Source organism: Oreochromis niloticus, linkage group LG11 (genome assembly GCF_001858045.2).
Source record: "Oreochromis niloticus isolate F11D_XX linkage group LG11, O_niloticus_UMD_NMBU, whole genome shotgun sequence".
NCBI lineage: Eukaryota > Metazoa > Chordata > Actinopteri > Cichliformes > Cichlidae > Oreochromis > Oreochromis niloticus.
In genome coordinates this window covers 16,319,022-16,335,604 of record NC_031976.2, presented here as the reverse complement: position 1 = coordinate 16,335,604, position 16,583 = coordinate 16,319,022, and the positions used below count along the sequence as shown (strand labels likewise).

The 16,583-nt window shown below is 39.9% G+C and overlaps 2 long non-coding RNA genes across 2 annotated transcripts; one reads left to right on the top strand and one right to left on the bottom strand.

Moving 5' to 3' along the window:
- The first annotated feature begins 4,599 nt into the window (after positions 1-4,599).
- LOC109204065 (uncharacterized) lies at positions 4,600-6,741 on the top strand. Its single transcript, XR_002063649.2, has 3 exons — positions 4,600-4,683; positions 5,188-5,262; positions 6,357-6,741. It is a non-coding gene; the product is annotated as an uncharacterized LOC109204065 (long non-coding RNA).
- A 5,686-nt stretch (positions 6,742-12,427) lies between these two features.
- Positions 12,428-14,570, bottom strand: LOC109204064 (uncharacterized). The gene is made up of 3 exons (XR_002063648.2): positions 14,487-14,570; positions 13,908-13,982; positions 12,428-12,812 (listed from the first exon to the last, which is right to left on the bottom strand). It is a non-coding gene; the product is annotated as an uncharacterized LOC109204064 (long non-coding RNA).
- Between the last annotated feature and the right edge of the window lie 2,013 nt (positions 14,571-16,583).

Genomic DNA, 16,583 nt, shown 5'->3' with positions numbered 1-16,583 from the left:
GAAAAATAATTAAATTTTTGTAACTAAACATAATTTTTGGTTTGTGGAGAAAATAAATGAATAAATTTCTTAAAATCCTGTATGTTTCTCTATTTTCTTTAAGTCAATATTATGGGCTATCAAATTAATAAGACATATAAAGAAAATATGGTTGAAATAATCTACACTTGGCTGACTTTTATCATACATATTAGCCGCTGATTTATTTTTCTAGAACATAGATCATTCTGTCCCCATATTTAACTGCATTTGTTACTCACTGCTTTAAAGGTTAATGTTGGAAGTGGGTAGGATTAGATTTTATATTTTATGTTTTCTCCATCTAATGGACAAATATTTTTATAGCAGGCAGTTTAGACATAGACTTTATTAACCCCACACTGGGGAAATTCACATGTTACAGCACCACATGTGTCAGGAAGAAAAGTGAATAAAAGACATATTAGAAAAAAACAAACAAGAAAAAGGTAGCGCATTGTGGAATTACAGGGATTATTTTACATAACCATCATCTTATCATTGCATTAATTATCATTTCATCGAAGTGTTTATTGAAGCTGTTGGCATTATGTTATAATTTATATTATAGGGGTTATCATAATCAAATATTAACATTTTTATTACAGGTGCAGTTATAACTACTTTAAAATGATTGAGTTAAATATATATGTATCATAACTCATATGCTGAGTATATTGTTACAGTAAAATAGTAGCTGAGCAAAGGCCTGAATGTATTCAGCTTCTTGTGGTATTTGAGTTTGCTTAGTTACAGGTGACGGAAGGATGTCCAGCCCATGGTGACCTCAAAGGCCTTAGATCATCACCATATTCTTAAGAGTATGCCACAAGGAGGAACCTCTATGTTGCAGTTAATTCTTAAAATACATGAATGTTCTGTACATGCAAATTATGTGCTTGTAAACGCAAGAAGGGGCGTTACAATACCCTGATGTTATAAAAGCAATCTAGAGTGTATTTTGGGGAGAGATGTACAACTGTTTTGCAGTTTACACCTCTCCACGCTGCGTGCATTCATTAAAATCAATTGTTTGATTGACCTCTTCTGGACCATCATTGTTTTACTCTCATCCTCAATTTCGGACCCGTAGCATTTGGTGCATTGGCCGAGGGTTGAGGGAGAAAAGGTGGAGGTTGAGACTGAGAGGGTCCAAGGTGCTCAAACAGGCAGACACGAGTCAGTGGTCGAAGTGAGTGGACATAAGCCGGCTTATTCAAAGGTAAGGCACTACCTGTTGAATTATTTCCAAACAGTGCTGAATTGGTTCTGACAAAATTGAAAGTCTACTCACTGAAAATTACTGGTGAAAGTCTGTTTTGATTTTGGTGAAAATCTCATGAGAATTGAAGTTGAAGTAATGATAATGTAAGGTTAAGTGACAGTACTGATTAAAGGAAATGCAGTTGGACTGCTAAGGAAAGAGAATTTAAAGTAGTTGGACTACTGAATTTAGGATATAGGTCATTTGAAATCTGTATATGGTCATACAGTTATAATTGAATATAAAGCTGGGCTTGGACATCAAAAACATAGGTACCCAGCTTGTGTCAATTTGATTGATGACCCTAGCCTTGACCTTTTGACCCCTCCCCTCCCCCACAGGAAGTGTGTAATTTGATCCCCCCCCTCCCCCACAGGAAGTGTGTAATTTGATCCCTAAGCGTGACAAATTGCATCAGCGGCTTGTGTCAAAATCTGATTGATGACCCCTCCCCTCCCCCACAGTAAGTGTGTAATATGATCCATAGTCGCGCCATGAGAAAAAAATAAAAAAAAAGTTTTTAGAGGGAGAATAAAAACAGAGAGGGCGGCGCACTATGCGCAGACAGCAAGATGGATCCTTTCATTCTGCAGCCCTCTGTACTTGGACGGGGAAGAGATCTGCTCTGCGGAGGCCGTAAGCATGGGAGGCAGCAGCGGCGAGTGGTCTTCGTCGATTATCAGCGACACCCCCGTCACCGTCTACAGTAACAGATCGGAAGCAGCCGATGCTCCGCGGAAAGAAGGGAGAAATAAGGAGGTCTTTATGTTTCGCAGCCAGATACCGGCTCCGAGGAGCTTGCGGGGAGAATGGACTCTGCCTATTGAGGGCTGTGGAAAGTGGGGCTACATCTCCGAGTATGACGTATTCAAATACAGCATATTTACTATTGAAGGCCTCGATTTCGACCGTTTGACCCTACCAGAAATACTCCGGAAGTGTCTAGTCATTTTCAGACCTGTTGCTTCATGTTCCATAAGCATGAGGGGAGGGGTACGGTTGCTGAGGAGATCAGAGAGGGAGGGCTCCCAAAGCATAGGGGTGAAGCAGCTGCTGAGTCAGTGCTGTATAGAGAGACAGAGCGGCAGTTAGTTTTCCACAAACTCATAGTTTGAATTCTGTTTCAGTATTATGACAATTTTCTCTGTATTTCTTTTTACAAAAGCGGATGTATTTTACTTTCTTAAGATGCACCGTCGCTTGTAATGAAAAAAGAGTGACTTCCTATTGCCTGTAGAGAACCGTTTCTTTCAATAGTATTTTGCTTTCTTATATGACATGCGCAATAAAAACCTTTAAGATTATCAGCCTAGCAACAAATTGCATTTTTATAGAGCGGGGTGGAGGCAGGCTACACCATCGCTTGTAATGAAAAGAAGAACTTTCTATCCGCTTGTAACCTACAGACCGCCCACCTCATTCGTGTAAAAAATGAATATCCCTTAGTGAATACTTAGGATACTTACTTTTACAATTAAAACACCCTCGGATGAGGTATTTAGGTTTTGTGCAGCCACTCCTTCTCAGACCAAAGTAAAGAGTTTTTCTTCATGTTTGAGCTCCTTTTACATCAGGTTTTCTCATTAGCAGAAAAATAGACAGAAACCCTCAAAGAAAACGGCCTTGTTTTACACACACCAAGGAGGAGTCAACAAAACGTCACCCATAAAAACAACCCCTCTAATCGATATTAGTATTTCTTAATGCTTGTAACCTAGCAAAGTACCGACACCCGTGCAAAGAATTTCATACACATTAAAAACTATTTCATCCTCGGATGAGGTATTTTGGTTTTGTGAGGTAAAGAGTTTTTTCTTCATTTTTTTGAGTTACTTTTACAACAGGTTTTCTCATAAGCAGAAAACTGTGGATAGACAGAAAAACAGAAACCTTAAAAGAAAACGGTCTTGTTTTACACACACACATCGCGGGTCAAGAAGGAGTCAACAAACCGCTCTAGTTATTATCAGTATTTCTTAATGCTTTTAACCTACAGTGTGCCCACATCGTATGTGTAAAGTAAGCCTTAGAGGAAAAAAAGCGCAGCGCACATCTTCAGAAATCGGCCTTACTTAAACAATTAAAACACCAGGTATTTTGGTTTTGTGCAGCCACTCCTTCTCAGACCAAAGTAAAAAGTTTTTCTTCATTTTTTGAGCTACTTTTACAATGGGTTTTCTCAATAGACAGAAACCCTAAAAGAAAACGGCCTTGTTTTACACATATCGAGGAGGAGTCAACAACCCCTCTAATCGTTATTAGTATTTCTTAATGCCTCCAGCCAAGCAAAAGAATTTCATATCGGCCTCAACTCCTTGTACGTGTAAAATAACCCTTAGTGAAAAAAAGCACAGCGCACATATTGAGAACTTGAATAAGTTCCGTCGGTTCATTACCTCCGAGAGATCGGGATGCTTCCTCCATCTCATACCATAAACGTATGAAAAAACCCCCAGAGAATTTATTATTTTGGTAAGAGTGAGTGAGAGAGAGAGAGAGAGAGAGAGCGAATCGAACAAACTTTTCTACAACACGATATACCACTCCGGGTCAGGAGGGGCGATATAGCACGGACCGGTCGAATGACTACGCCGGATGGAACCATAACCGGAAGCGTGGCAGCGAGTTTCCCTTTGACCTTCATCCTGCTCCATGATCAGCCGTTAAAACTTTCCCCAATATTGTAACAACAAAGTTAGTTTTTTAAGATCAGACAGGTCCCAAAACATTCCTCACACACAGTCACTGAATTAGCATCTGTGGCACAAATAAGCTTCAGGGACTGACTTGTTTTTTAGAACCGACCTTTGACACTTGGATGTTGGCTTAATTTTTACACAAAGAGAAATTTGACCCTAATAATAAAAAACATGGTGAATACTTACCTCAACTTTGATGGGTTTTTTTCACAGCTATTTATTTAGAAAAAAGTAAAACAAGGACACAATGCACATTGCAGAGTACATGAATGGGAATTGCTCCTCTCTATACTTAGACGCCTCCCTAACAAATGCCGAGTCATCATCTCCATATTGTGTGTCCCACTTTTCAAGTTTCATTGAAGTGTGCACAAGATGTAAAACAATGTATTAGTTTTTTAAGTCCCTGGTCTAACAAGATGCCATTCATTTAGGAGACTAATCATTTTTTTTATTTTAAATTGTGCTAAGCAGTAACATTAAAAATAAAACATATTAGAACTCATTTTTTTTTGTTGGACACAAGAACAACTCGAGCATCTTTTTTTTCGGGAGCCGGCTTACATGTTTGCCGTGCCCCTGGGGACCAGTGCGAGGTTGTGCTGCAGATGCTGGCGTCCGGACACTCCCACAGCGCAGACTTTGCTATCCGCACAGAGCTTTTCTGGTGTGTCTCATGCAAAAGAGACAATACAGCTCACGGTAAGCCTGTCCTTTATAAATATCTCTTTGATTATTCAAACAGTGTTTAAATTGTGACTCCAAAAACATTTTATCTATGTTAAAATGTATATATTTCAAGTTTTTTAGCTTAAACAGACTCTTGAGCAAATCCGTAATGGCATAACCAGTGTGCAGCCTAATGTACATCGTTTAAGTGTATGTTAATCGGTACATGAAGCGTACCTCTGAAAAGAGTCCATCATTTGTGAATTTACTGATTTGTTTTTTAACCGCAGTTGATGAAATTATTGTAGAAAATGTCTTTAAACTATCGCTGTTCCTACTTATTGAGCTACTTCTTTACTATGTGAATAAACAATTTGAACGAGAAAGGATTTAAAGACACAAAAGTAAAAATTTGTAATGAAATTTATGTGACCGCTCTTCCGACAGAGAGTGAAAATCCAAGAGCTGCTGCAATCCTCTGCATTAATGATCTTTCTGTTTCTCTCCTTGTGTGTGTGTGTGTGTGTGTGCTCACAGAGCGGAGGTCACGGCAAGAGTTCCCTGAGTTGACACGTATGAACCATAAAGTCAGTTTGGACTGAGGAGCAGTCGGTAAACTATATTCAGTGTAGACAAAATTACTTTTTTTATCCAATGCATGCACAAGAATCCAAATCTCTGTATCACAATGATTTTGTTAAAGCCTTATTATTTTATGGGGACAAATCACCGTAGATCATTAATAGGGAACAAAAAAGGAGGATCGCATCAGCAATGGGAGACAGAAGTCTTGACACGTGCTTATAACTTAAAACACAAAAAACAAAAACAGATACAGCCGGTAAGATTTATGGTATAAACCAGACTTTCACAGTCTGCATCTTTACAGGGTTGTTTTTTCTGCTTTTGTTCACTCCTAGTGTGATTAACAAACAACAACCACAGAGCCCACTAACTATTAGCCGCTTTTACCCCTAAACAGTCAGTTGACTGAGAGAAATGCAACCCATTATTGTGAACGCTGAAGGCTCCATAGTCAAACTTATATTTCCTTAACTTACATCCTGTGTTCTGTTTAATCCCTTTGATGGAAAATTGGTTAAACCGTTGCTCAACTTATGTTCGAATGACGGCAGATAATTCTGATGAAACTGACCCGTAAGCACTTTGCAGCTGAGTCGAGGGCTCGTGCACATAAGGTCAGGAGGTGTCCGGCGTGAGTGCGGCCTGACATTCCATTTGGGACAGCTGCCAGACGCATTAGTGCAACCGTGAGCAGCAGCTCCTGTATACTGAACATAAGAAAAGTAATGTGTAATGCTTCTTTTGTTAAAAGCCAAGATTCCAGGGCTCATGCTTATATGGTTCAAAAACAGGTTAGTTTAGCAATCGTGTAACTGTGTCCTTGACCTTTTTAACGGTTTGAGGAGTTGGTTCCCTGGTCCAGATATTTGGGACGGTTCAAATGGCGAGTCTCCAAATGCAAACAAAAGGATATTTTCCACGTTATTTCTTAAATGTGTATAAATGGGATGTCCGATAAAAGTAATAAACGATAAATGTAAATCAGTCTTTTTAACTGTGCAGACTCATTTACAGTGAAAGCGATAAAAAACTATCATGACCTTAAAGAGATTATGAACAAAATGCACTACATTTTGGTTTTTTGCTACATTAACAACTTTTCCATCTCTGATTCTCTGCAGGACCCACACGGACATCAGTTCAGACTGAAATCCAGTTCAGAGGGCACACGCAACATGTTCAAGCTTGCACGGAGGCCTTTCAGTCAATGTAAGAAGATGGTTAAGGCGAGAGATTGCTATTCTGTCTTTTACATCGCTACAAAGGGAGGACTAAATGCCAAAAAAGAGAAAAGTTTTTTAAAAAATGACGCTTTAAAACAGTTCGAGTATCTTTGTGTTTACGGGGAGAAGGGAATAACTGCGGCCGAGCCTCTGAAAAGAGACGGTCGCTTCGCCGATGACCTGGGCTACTTTGAGCTGGTTAACATCAACGACGAACGTAAGACTGAGTGCACAGACATAATTGATTGTCTGGACAATAAGAAATTCCAGATATGTTTTCCACAGGGAGCAGATACGGACGTAGCCATCCCAGGGCAGCAGAAACCTCCACAAGCATCAAATTGTGCAAAGTGCGGCGGTGGAAAGGTTTATTTTCTCCTCTGATAGTAATCATATTAAACATGTCAAGAAAGAAAGAGTATAAAGAAAAATAGTAAATGTGTGTCTAATTCAACTCTTCCTGTGAACCTTATATCATCCTTTAATATGTTTGGTTTTAGAAACTTGAAGAAGCACAGAAAAGATCATCAGACATTAATCTAATCAGTTTTCAGCCTTCATTCATATTGAAAAGTTGAAATCTTCCCTGCTAGACCGAAGTGCAGCGTTTGATACCGTTGCCCATAACATTTTATTACTGCTATTATTAAACGGAGAGTCCTCTTCACACACTGAGGTTAATTATGAAGCTCCACAGGCTTCTGTGCAAAGACCAGTTCTGTTTACATTACACGTGCTTTAGAAGACATAGCGTACATTTTCACTGCTATGCATATGATACCCTCTTTTATCGGTTAAACTGCCGAGATGTCTTAGACACATAATGAGCTTTAATTTTCTGCTTCTAAGTTCAGATAAAACTGAGGTTATTGTAACGGGGTGTAAAAATCTTAGAAACACTGTGGCTAACGAGATCCTTACTCTGGACAGCAATGCCTTGATTCGGCGCATTGTTGTAGTGATTTGGCACATTATAAGTAAAATTGAAACATACAATCCCGTCGCACAACATCAACATTTATTTATATACAAAAATAAAAATGCTTTTTTACAGAAAAGAATTGTAACTTCACAATTCATCACCGATTACGTGGGTACGTTTTTTTTTTTTGTTTGTTTTTTTTAAATGCACTAAATGTAGGATACATTGTTTGGTAAAATGCAGGTTACACGTTTTAAGAAAGAAAAAATCAGTCTTTCAGAGAAAAAATTAGCAGCCACCTTTGTAACACTCTGCGACCAACCGTAGCTGTCCGATTTTCACCATGTCCAACCCTACCAGACTGGCGTATGCCTCGGCGATGGCGTCAAAGACTTTCCTTTCCGATTTCAGTTCGTGCAAGAGAGTCTCCGCCACCATGCGGACTTTGACGTCGTCCATTTTGATGTTGCGAGCAATCAGCAGCCGTTGAATGGACGGAATGAAACGAGGGGTGATAAGTCTTTTTCTGATGCTGTGATAATTTTCAGCGTAAAAATCATCCTCCAAGACTTGCAGACACTCGTGCTGTTTGTGGCGGGGGTGATCGGACTTACATCCGTTGCATTCGTCAGTGAGGTACCTGTTGATTGCTAGGTTGACAAGATGATACACCGCGGTTTTCACAGCGTCGATGAAAAAAGAAGACGCCCAACCGTCAAGCTCGTCGGCTTGCTGCTGGTGCTTCTCCAAGGGGCAATAGTAACCGGGCGTGTCAGGTACTATTGTGCCCTCGTCCGAGGAACTTTCCTCCTCCTCGGTGTGGCGCAGGGCTGTAGAGGCCATACTTCTCTCTGTTTTTGAGCTAAACAAAAAAGGCTCGAAGGAATGAGACGGCGGTCTTCTTTTTAAAATAACAGAAGGGGGCGTGATCTGGAAGTGGGTTGAGCTTAGAGAGCGGGCGGGAGTGGCAGCGATTTTCAAAAAAACCCGTAGAGTTGGCCACTGCGTCTCTTTGGATACAGCTTCTGTTTTGAGGCTGCGAGTTTTTGTTTTTTTTGTTTTGTTTTTTTATTTCACACCCCCCAAAAACACCATTTTTAAAGTTATGTTCCTGCATTGTATTTTTATTTTCTGAAGTCTCATTTCTTCAGGCCACGCCCTCTAATACTCATGATGTCTCTGCGTATCTACCTCTTCACCGAGATCACAACCTGTCAGTTTTTGGCCGGCGGTCATGGGTTCCTTCCAATAATATGACGCGAGACTGGCACTTTATTAAAGAAGGCACAAACACTAAAAACAAAATGGCTTCCTTTTATACTCTACCTACCTATGATATGAAGGCTGTGAGTATGGGGGTTATCTAATCAAAATGAAAACATTAACGTACATTAGAGCACATAACAAACATATACATATTCCCAAAAAACGTACTTTAAACAAATCAATAACATATGCTTCAACCGTTACTATCTAACCACTCTCCCCTAACCCGGCACACTGGTCTGCTCCAGGAGCTCTTAAGCAGGTGATTAAGCCGCTTCCACATCCTGCAAGAAGCAACCGGGACAGGTGACTACTTTTACAAATTCTCTTTTTACATATCTTTAGGTTACCGACAAATGATTGAATGTAAGCTGCTCTACCTTTGACTCTTTTCTGACACAGGTAGGATGGACCTTGTCGCTTCACAAGCTGTCGTTTTAATCCTGCATCCAAAAAACCCCTAATAAGAACCAGTGCGTAATTGTTTTTATTACATTATTTTTAATTCCCAATCAATCAATTCATTAATAAAAATGCAGGAGACCGGGCCTTTGCGATTGCTGCGCCCAAACTTTGGAACAGTTTGCCTCTTGAAATTAGGATCTCCAACACTTGACATTTTTAAAACCCGCTTGAAAATACATTTTTAATCTTTAGCTTTTAATTGTAACAGAGTTTTGTTCTGTACTTTGTCTGTGTTTGATCTGCTTTTTTTTGCTGTGTACAGCATCATGGTCAGCCTGTGTTGTTTTTACGTGTGCTTATGAATAAATTGATTGAACAGAGAAAACACTCAGCTCTAAGCTTTCATTCATGGTGATAACAATCCAACTTTTGGGACTAGCGAGTAAATGTTGCCACGAGAAGCACGGTGATAAGATGTTTGTTTCGCCTGCCAATAAATAGTTATCGGTACTATTTACTTCTCCCCCTCCAAAGGGAGGAAGGAGCAGCAGGATAAATCAAATTTGTGTACTTGTGGTAAAGGGCGTCACCTGTGAAAGGCTGTATTCGAAAAAACATTTGGTTTGCCATTTTTTTGTATTTCAGGCTGGCTTTCCATCCTTAATAGCCAGTGACTGAACCTTGCTCATATAAGCACGGATACTCTGTTATCAGGGCCACAGTCGCATAATCAAATTCTGCACTGGAAGGATGCATTTCGTATTCGATCATTTCTGATACCAAACTATGCAATATATCAGATTTCAGTTTGGTACTAGGATGCAGGACAGTACCATTGTTAAGCAAGGCTCGGTTTCCTTGTTCTAACAGCAGCTCATAATTAAACCCAGGTATATGGAATTTTAGGGGGGGGGGGGGTGCAATGGAAACCAGGGCATTTTTATTAATGAATTGATTGATTGGGAATTAAAAATAATGTAATAAAAACAATTACGCACTGGTTCTTATTAGGGGTTTTTTGGATGCAGGATTAAAACGACAGCTTGTGAAGCGACAAGGTCCATCCTACCTGTGTCAGAAAAGAGTCAAAGGTAGAGCAGCTTACATTCAATCATTTGTCGGTAACCTAAAGATATGTAAAAAGAGAATTTGTAAAAGTAGTCACCTGTCCCGGTTGCTTCTTGCAGGATGTGGAAGCGGCTTAATCACCTGCTTAAGAGCTCCTGGAGCAGACCAGTGTGCCGGGTTAGGGGAGAGTGGTTAGATAGTAACGGTTGAAGCATATGTTATTGATTTGTTTAAAGTACGTTTTTTGGGAATATGTATATGTTTGTTATGTGCTCTAATGTACGTTAATGTTTTCATTTTGATTAGATAACCCCCATACTCACAGCCTTCATATCATAGGTAGGTAGAGTATAAAAGGAAGCCATTTTGTTTTTAGTGTTTGTGCCTTCTTTAATAAAGTGCCAGTCTCGCGTCATATTATTGGAAGGAACCCATGACCGCCGGCCAAAACTGACAGGTTGTGATCTCGGTGAAGAGGTAGATACGCAGAGACATCATGAGTATTAGAGGGCGTGGCCTGAAGAAATGAGACTTCAGAAAATAAAAATACAATGCAGGAACATAACTTTAAAAATGGTGTTTTTGGGGGGTGTGAAATAAAAAAACAAAACAAAAAAAACAAAAACTCGCAGCCTCAAAACAGAAGCTGTATCCAAAGAGACGCAGTGGCCAACTCTACGGGTTTTTTTGAAAATCGCTGCCACTCCCGCCCGCTCTCTAAGCTCAACCCACTTCCAGATCACGCCCCCTTCTGTTATTTTAAAAAGAAGACCGCCGTCTCATTCCTTCGAGCCTTTTTTGTTTAGCTCAAAAACAGAGAGAAGTATGGCCTCTACAGCCCTGCGCCACACCGAGGAGGAGGAAAGTTCCTCGGACGAGGGCACAATAGTACCTGACACGCCCGGTTACTATTGCCCCTTGGAGAAGCACCAGCAGCAAGCCGACGAGCTTGACGGTTGGGCGTCTTCTTTTTTCATCGACGCTGTGAAAACCGCGGTGTATCATCTTGTCAACCTAGCAATCAACAGGTACCTCACTGACGAATGCAACGGATGTAAGTCCGATCACCCCCGCCACAAACAGCACGAGTGTCTGCAAGTCTTGGAGGATGACTTTTACGCTGAAAATTATCACAGCATCAGAAAAAGACTTATCACCCCTCGTTTCATTCCGTCCATTCAACGGCTGCTGATTGCTCGCAACATCAAAATGGACGACGTCAAAGTCCGCATGGTGGCGGAGACTCTCTTGCACGAACTGAAATCGGAAAGGAAAGTCTTTGACGCCATCGCCGAGGCATACGCCAGTCTGGTAGGGTTGGACATGGTGAAAATCGGACAGCTACGGTTGGTCGCAGAGTGTTACAAAGGTGGCTGCTAATTTTTTCTCTGAAAGACTGATTTTTTTCTTTCTTAAAACGTGTAACCTGCATTTTACCAAACAATGTATCCTACATTTAGTGCATTTAAAAAAAACAAACAAAAAAAAAAAACGTACCCACGTAATCGGTGATGAATTGTGAAGTTACAATTCTTTTCTGTAAAAAAGCATTTTTATTTTTGTATATAAATAAATGTTGATGTTGTGCGACGGGATTGTATGTTTCAATTTTACTTATAATGTGCCAAATCACTACAACAATGCGCCGAATCAAGGCATTGCTGTCCAGAGTAAGGATCTCGTTAGCCACAGTGTTTCTAAGATTTTTACACCCCGTTACAATAACCTCAGTTTTATCTGAACTTAGAAGCAGAAAATTAAAGCTCATTATGTGTCTAAGACATCTCGGCAGTTTAACCGATAAAAGAGGGTATCATATGCATAGCAGTGAAAATGTACGCTATGTCTTCTAAAGCACGTGTAATGTAAACAGAACTGGTCTTTGCACAGAAGCCTGTGGAGCTTCATAATTAACCTCAGTGTGTGAAGAGGACTCTCCGTTTAATAATAGCAGTAATAAAATGTTATGGGCAACGGTATCAAACGCTGCACTTCGGTCTAGCAGGGAAGATTTCAACTTTTCAATATGAATGAAGGCTGAAAACTGATTAGATTAATGTCTGATGATCTTTTCTGTGCTTCTTCAAGTTTCTAAAACCAAACATATTAAAGGATGATATAAGGTTCACAGGAAGAGTTGAATTAGACACACATTTACTATTTTTCTTTATACTCTTTCTTTCTTGACATGTTTAATATGATTACTATCAGAGGAGAAAATAAACCTTTCCACCGCCGCACTTTGCACAATTTGATGCTTGTGGAGGTTTCTGCTGCCCTGGGATGGCTACGTCCGTATCTGCTCCCTGTGGAAAACATATCTGGAATTTCTTATTGTCCAGACAATCAATTATGTCTGTGCACTCAGTCTTACGTTCGTCGTTGATGTTAACCAGCTCAAAGTAGCCCAGGTCATCGGCGAAGCGACCGTCTCTTTTCAGAGGCTCGGCCGCAGTTATTCCCTTCTCCCCGTAAACACAAAGATACTCGAACTGTTTTAAAGCGTCATTTTTTAAAAAACTTTTCTCTTTTTTGGCATTTAGTCCTCCCTTTGTAGCGATGTAAAAGACAGAATAGCAATCTCTCGCCTTAACCATCTTCTTACATTGACTGAAAGGCCTCCGTGCAAGCTTGAACATGTTGCGTGTGCCCTCTGAACTGGATTTCAGTCTGAACTGATGTCCGTGTGGGTCCTGCAGAGAATCAGAGATGGAAAAGTTGTTAATGTAGCAAAAAACCAAAATGTAGTGCATTTTGTTCATAATCTCTTTAAGGTCATGATAGTTTTTTATCGCTTTCACTGTAAATGAGTCTGCACAGTTAAAAAGACTGATTTACATTTATCGTTTATTACTTTTATCGGACATCCCATTTATACACATTTAAGAAATAACGTGGAAAATATCCTTTTGTTTGCATTTGGAGACTCGCCATTTGAACCGTCCCAAATATCTGGACCAGGGAACCAACTCCTCAAACCGTTAAAAAGGTCAAGGACACAGTTACACGATTGCTAAACTAACCTGTTTTTGAACCATATAAGCATGAGCCCTGGAATCTTGGCTTTTAACAAAAGAAGCATTACACATTACTTTTCTTATGTTCAGTATACAGGAGCTGCTGCTCACGGTTGCACTAATGCGTCTGGCAGCTGTCCCAAATGGAATGTCAGGCCGCACTCACGCCGGACACCTCCTGACCTTATGTGCACGAGCCCTCGACTCAGCTGCAAAGTGCTTACGGGTCAGTTTCATCAGAATTATCTGCCGTCATTCGAACATAAGTTGAGCAACGGTTTAACCAATTTTCCATCAAAGGGATTAAACAGAACACAGGATGTAAGTTAAGGAAATATAAGTTTGACTATGGAGCCTTCAGCGTTCACAATAATGGGTTGCATTTCTCTCAGTCAACTGACTGTTTAGGGGGTAAAAGCGGCTAATAGTTAGTGGGCTCTGTGGTTGTTGTTTGTTAATCACACTAGGAGTGAACAAAAGCAGAAAAAACAACCCTGTAAAGATGCAGACTGTGAAAGTCTGGTTTATACCATAAATCTTACCGGCTGTATCTGTTTTTGTTTTTTGTGTTTTAAGTTATAAGCACGTGTCAAGACTTCTGTCTCCCATTGCTGATGCGATCCTCCTTTTTTGTTCCCTATTAATGATCTACGGTGATTTGTCCCCATAAAATAATAAGGCTTTAACAAAATCATTGTGATACAGAGATTTGGATTCTTGTGCATGCATTGGATAAAAAAAGTAATTTTGTCTACACTGAATATAGTTTACCGACTGCTCCTCAGTCCAAACTGACTTTATGGTTCATACGTGTCAACTCAGGGAACTCTTGCCGTGACCTCCGCTCTGTGAGCACACACACACACACACACACAAGGAGAGAAACAGAAAGATCATTAATGCAGAGGATTGCAGCAGCTCTTGGATTTTCACTCTCTGTCGGAAGAGCGGTCACATAAATTTCATTACAAATTTTTTACTTTTGTGTCTTTAAATCCTTTCTCGTTCAAATTGTTTATTCACATAGTAAAGAAGTAGCTCAATAAGTAGGAACAGTGATAGTTTAAAGACATTTTCTACAATAATTTCATCAACTGCGGTTAAAAAACAAATCAGTAAATTCACAAATGATGGACTCTTTTCAGAGGTACGCTTCATGTACCGATTAACATACACTTAAACGATGTACATTAGGCTGCACACTGGTTATGCCATTACGGATTTGCTCAAGAGTCTGTTTAAGCTAAAAAACTTGAAATATATACATTTAACATAGATAAAATGTTTTTGGAGTCACAATTTAAACACTGTTTGAATAATCAAAGAGATATTTATAAAGGACAGGCTTACCGTGAGCTGTATTGTCTCTTTTGCATGAGACACACCAGAAAAGCTCTGTGCGGATAGCAAAGTCTGCGCTGTGGGAGTGTCCGGACGCCAGCATCTGCAGCACAACCTCGCACTGGTCCCCAGGGGCACGGCAAACATGTAAGCCGGCTCCCGAAAAAAAAGATGCTCGAGTTGTTCTTGTGTCCAACAAAAAAAAATGAGTTCTAATATGTTTTATTTTTAATGTTACTGCTTAGCACAATTTAAAATAAAAAAATGATTAGTCTCCTAAATGAATGGCATCTTGTTAGACCAGGGACTTAAAAAACTAATACATTGTTTTACATCTTGTGCACACTTCAATGAAACTTGAAAAGTGGGACACACAATATGGAGATGATGACTCGGCATTTGTTAGGGAGGCGTCTAAGTATAGAGAGGAGCAATTCCCATTCATGTACTCTGCAATGTGCATTGTGTCCTTGTTTTACTTTTTTCTAAATAAATAGCTGTGAAAAAAACCCATCAAAGTTGAGGTAAGTATTCACCATGTTTTTTATTATTAGGGTCAAATTTCTCTTTGTGTAAAAATTAAGCCAACATCCAAGTGTCAAAGGTCGGTTCTAAAAAACAAGTCAGTCCCTGAAGCTTATTTGTGCCACAGATGCTAATTCAGTGACTGTGTGTGAGGAATGTTTTGGGACCTGTCTGATCTTAAAAAACTAACTTTGTTGTTACAATATTGGGGAAAGTTTTAACGGCTGATCATGGAGCAGGATGAAGGTCAAAGGGAAACTCGCTGCCACGCTTCCGGTTATGGTTCCATCCGGCGTAGTCATTCGACCGGTCCGTGCTATATCGCCCCTCCTGACCCGGAGTGGTATATCGTGTTGTAGAAAAGTTTGTTCGATTCGCTCTCTCTCTCTCTCTCTCTCTCACTCACTCTTACCAAAATAATAAATTCTCTGGGGGTTTTTTCATACGTTTATGGTATGAGATGGAGGAAGCATCCCGATCTCTCGGAGGTAATGAACCGACGGAACTTATTCAAGTTCTCAATATGTGCGCTGTGCTTTTTTTCACTAAGGGTTATTTTACACGTACAAGGAGTTGAGGCCGATATGAAATTCTTTTGCTTGGCTGGAGGCATTAAGAAATACTAATAACGATTAGAGGGGTTGTTGACTCCTCCTCGATATGTGTAAAACAAGGCCGTTTTCTTTTAGGGTTTCTGTCTATTGAGAAAACCCATTGTAAAAGTAGCTCAAAAAATGAAGAAAAACTTTTTACTTTGGTCTGAGAAGGAGTGGCTGCACAAAACCAAAATACCTGGTGTTTTAATTGTTTAAGTAAGGCCGATTTCTGAAGATGTGCGCTGCGCTTTTTTTCCTCTAAGGCTTACTTTACACATACGATGTGGGCACACTGTAGGTTAAAAGCATTAAGAAATACTGATAATAACTAGAGCGGTTTGTTGACTCCTTCTTGACCCGCGATGTGTGTGTGTAAAACAAGACCGTTTTCTTTTAAGGTTTCTGTTTTTCTGTCTATCCACAGTTTTCTGCTTATGAGAAAACCTGTTGTAAAAGTAACTCAAAAAAATGAAGAAAAAACTCTTTACCTCACAAAACCAAAATACCTCATCCGAGGATGAAATAGTTTTTAATGTGTATGAAATTCTTTGCACGGGTGTCGGTACTTTGCTAGGTTACAAGCATTAAGAAATACTAATATCGATTAGAGGGGTTGTTTTTATGGGTGACGTTTTGTTGACTCCTCCTTGGTGTGTGTAAAACAAGGCCGTTTTCTTTGAGGGTTTCTGTCTATTTTTCTGCTAATGAGAAAACCTGATGTAAAAGGAGCTCAAACATGAAGAAAAACTCTTTACTTTGGTCTGAGAAGGAGTGGCTGCACAAAACCTAAATACCTCATCCGAGGGTGTTTTAATTGTAAAAGTAAGTATCCTAAGTATTCACTAAGGGATATTCATTTTTTACACGAATGAGGTGGGCGGTCTGTAGGTTACAAGCGGATAGAAAGTTCTTCTTTTCATTACAAGCGATGGTGTAGCCTGCCTCCACCCCGCTCTATAAAAATGCAATTTGTTGCTAGGCTGAT